The sequence below is a fragment of the Micropterus dolomieu genome, linkage group LG04 (assembly GCF_021292245.1).
Source record: "Micropterus dolomieu isolate WLL.071019.BEF.003 ecotype Adirondacks linkage group LG04, ASM2129224v1, whole genome shotgun sequence".
NCBI classification, from domain to species: domain Eukaryota; kingdom Metazoa; phylum Chordata; class Actinopteri; order Centrarchiformes; family Centrarchidae; genus Micropterus; species Micropterus dolomieu.
Genome location: NC_060153.1, coordinates 22,190,192 through 22,194,228, shown reverse-complemented (window position 1 = coordinate 22,194,228; position 4,037 = coordinate 22,190,192). Strand labels below are relative to the sequence as shown.

The 4,037-nt window shown below is 39.9% G+C and overlaps 1 protein-coding gene across 1 annotated transcript in view; it reads left to right on the top strand.

Annotated features, from left to right (window-relative positions):
- Positions 1-4,037, top strand: part of LOC123970438 (complement C3-like) — a 42,950-nt gene that overhangs the window by 37,029 nt on the left and 1,884 nt on the right. The gene's annotated exons all lie outside the window — the stretch shown is intronic.

Below are 4,037 nucleotides of genomic sequence, written 5' to 3'. Positions count from 1 at the left end.
CCTTTGACCTCATGATTCTCATTTGCTCTGACATGCACTGTGAGCTGTAAGGTCTTATATAGACAGGTGTGTGGCTTTCCTAATCAAGTCCAATCAGTATAATCAAACACAGCTGGACTCAAATGAAGGTGTAGAACCATCTCAAGGATGATCAGAAGAAATAGACAGCACCTGAGTTAAATATGAGTGTCACGGCAAAGGGTCTGAATACTTATGACCATGTGATATTTCAGTTTTTCTTTTTTAATAAATTTGCAAAAATTTCTACATTTCTGTTTTTTTCTGTCAAGATGGGGTGCTGAGTGTACATTACTGAGAAATAAAATGAACTTTTTTGATTTTTGGAAAATGGCTGCAATGAAACAAAGAGTGAAAAATTTAAAGGGGTCTGAATACTTTCCGTACCCACTGTATATATATATATATATATAAAAGACAAAACAAAATGATTATATGGCAACAACAACGTACAATAAACAGAAGTTGGCACAAAATTAACAGGGTTCAATGTAAATTCTTGTTTTTTTATTCTCTATTTTTACAGGCACGTCATTTAGAACAGCTTATTTACAATGGCGGCTATTGTGAAAAGAATATGATTCTAAAAGAAATAAAGGAAGCAAATTGACGCAGGTTGTGAATCCTAACGTAGTCGCTAAGTTGTAATTAAGCTATAGGTTTCAGAGCTCTAGGGACATCAACGCCTGATCAGCGAATGTCGAGTTTTGTTTTGCCTTACTATTCAGCCTGTTCACTGCTTTAAAGGCCTACAGCTGGCAATCCAGTTAATTGTGTTAACTCCCATTCGGTGGGGCTTGGCACACCGTAAGAAAGTGGCAGAATTGGTGATAGGCCAGTGGGTTGATTCTGGGGTCCCTCAGGCTTCAACAGGTAGCGTCAGGAAACAGTCTTACAGTTGGATGTGGCGTAACTTATTTGTATGACTAAGTTCACAAACTCTGTTGGCCATTAGCAGTAGTCAAACTCCATTCAAATGAAATAAGGTTTCAAAAGAGAACTTCGTGGTTGCTTCTTAGTCAAGAGACATAAGCAACAAAGTAATAACTTTAAACAAAACAAAGATAAAAAGGTAACATCAATAATACGCTGAGGTTTGCGAGACCTTGTGAATATTATTAAACGTTGCTAAAGTAAATTTAAAAAGATAGCTAGTCTGGGGAAATTTTGTCCCAGGTAAAGGCCTTAACAAATAGGCAAGTCAAATCTCCTGCTCTGGGGAGACAAAGGAACAGGGAGAATTAAAAGTTGCAGAGATTTCTCCAGGCAGGAAAGTTTAGGAGAGAGTTCTGGAGAGTAAGAGCATAAGACAACAAGGTCCTCTGGGTTTTGTTTGACATGCCCCTGGGAAAGTGGCAAACAGTGGGAGGTCACCTTTATTAGTGTCTACAATTCTATATAAAATACACATTCTAACAGTAATAGAAAATATTGTTCAAACAAGACATCAGATCCCCAGCAACCACTGACAGTAAATACAGATTGTTATGACCTGGCTCAAAAGGCCACAACAAAAGGGAGACACACCATGGTAGACGTTTAACAAAATATGTTTATTTAAACCAAAATTAACCAAATTAAGAGGTATTTCAAACTAACCTAATTAAAGTATGGACATACAGCACAGGCCAAAAGTTTGGACACCTTCTCATTCAATGCGTTGTCTTTATTTTCATGACTATTTACATTGTAGGTTCTCACTGAAGGCATTGAAACTATGCACATAAACTAACACATATGGAATTATGTACTTATCAAAAAACTGAAATAACTGAAAACATGTCTTATATTCTAGTTTCTTCAAAGTAGCCACCCTTTGCTCTGATTACTGCTTTGCACAATCTTCGCATTCTCTTGATGAGTTTCAAGAGGTAGTCACCTGAAATAGTTTTCCAACAGTCTTGAAGGAGTTCCCAGAGATGCTTAGCACTTTTGCCTTCACTCTGCGGTCCAGCTCACCCCAAACCAACTCAATTGGGTTCAGGTCTGGTGACTGGAGACCAGGTCATCTGGCGCAGCACTCCATCACTCTCCTTCTTGGTCAGATAGCCCTTATACAGCCTGGAGGTGTTTTTGGGGTCATTGGCCTGTTGAAAAATAAATGCTAATCCAACTAAACGCAAACCAGATGGGATGGCATGTTGCTGCAGGATGCTGTGGTAGCCATGCTGGTTCAGTATACCTTAAATTTTGAATAAATCCCCAACAGTATCACCAGCAAAGCACCATCACACCTCCTCCTCCGTGCTTCACGGTGGGAACCAGGCATGTTGAATCCATCCGTTCACCTTTTCTGCGTCGCACAAAGACACGGCAGCTGGAACCAAAGATCTCAAATTTGAACTCGTCAGACCAAAGCACAGATTTCCACTGGTCTAATGTCCATTCCTTGTGTTTCTTGGCCCAAACAAGTTTCATCTGCTTGTTGCCTCTCCTTAGCAGTGGTTTCCTAGCAACTACTTAACCATGAAGGCCTGATTCGCGCAGTCTCCTCTTAACAGTTGTTCTAGAGATGTGTCTGCTGCTAGAACTCTGTGGCATTCAGCTGGTCTCTAATCAGAGCAGCTGTTAACCTGTGATTTGAGGCTGATGACTTGGATGTACTTATCCTCAGCAGCAGAGGTGACTCTTGGTCTTCCTTTCCTGGGGCGGTCCTCATGCGAGCCAGTTTCATTGTAGCGCTTGATGGTTTTTGCGATTGCACTTGGGGACACATTCAAAGTTTTTGCAGTTTTCCGGACTGAATGACTTTCATTTGTTAAAGTAATGATGGCCACTCGTTTCCCTTTACTTAGCTGATTGGCTCTTCATAATATGATTTCTAACAGTTGTCTAATAGGGCTGTCGGCTGTGTATCAACCTGACTTCTGCACAAGACAACTGATGGTCCCAACCCCATTAATAAGGGAAAAAATTCCACTAATTAACCCTGACGAGGCACACCTGTGAAGTGAAAACCATTTCAGGTGACTACCTTATGAAGCTCATTGAGAGAACACCAAGGGTTTGCAGCACTGTCAAAAAAGCAAAGGGTGGCTACTTTGAGGAATCTGAAATACAAGACGTTTTCAGTTATTTCACACTTTTTTGTTAAGTACATTCCATAATAATAATTCCATATGTGTTCATTGATAGTTTCGATGCCTTCAGTGAGAATCTACAATGTAAATAGTCATGAAAATAAAGAAAACACATTGAATGAGAAGGTGTGTCCAAACTTTTGGCCTGTACTGTATGTAGTCTGTGGTTTCAGTAATGTCTGTGCAGGATGATGGTTGCATGAATGTATATGTGTGAAGGTGTTGTAGTGTGCAAAAACAAGATGAATACTGCAAAGCAATAGTCCAAAACCAAAGACAACCAAACTAAAGAGGAAACCGGGGAGCCCTGACCTGGCCTCGACAGCAGCCTCCTGCAGAAATGAGAAGATAGAGTTTCAGCCTACACTCAAGGGCACTGGGCCCAGGTGCCTCCAGTTACCACAATCAGCTCTTCCTCTACAGGGAAGAGAGAGAGATAGGCCACACCCACTCCTGACCCCACAGGGTGTCACAAGTTAAATGAACAAAGAGCTGATCAAGTTAAGAACAGTTCAAAGTTGAACCTTAACCTTCAATTATTGTTCTCAAACATACTTTCTTCTAATAAACAGGATAATAACAAAGCTAATAAATAGCAAACACAGGTTAAACTTTACACTTCGTGGACTCATCAATTATTCAATTCAACTCGATCTCACAGTTGAATCTTCGCAGAGCCACTATGAAACAAGGATCACACCATTTTGGCTATATAGGGGTGCTCAACGTCTGATTTTGCATAGAACTACCGGTTTTCTCCCAATAAGTTAATATACACTATACAGCCTATTACGATATAAATATCGACATATAATGCTGTAAATAAACATGTGAAAAGAAAGAAGCTTTTAAAAATAAATAAAAAAATAAATCTGCATGAATAAATCCAAAATTGTAACCCTAGCCCTTAAGGTAGGGGGTGTCAGTGTGCACGTGTAG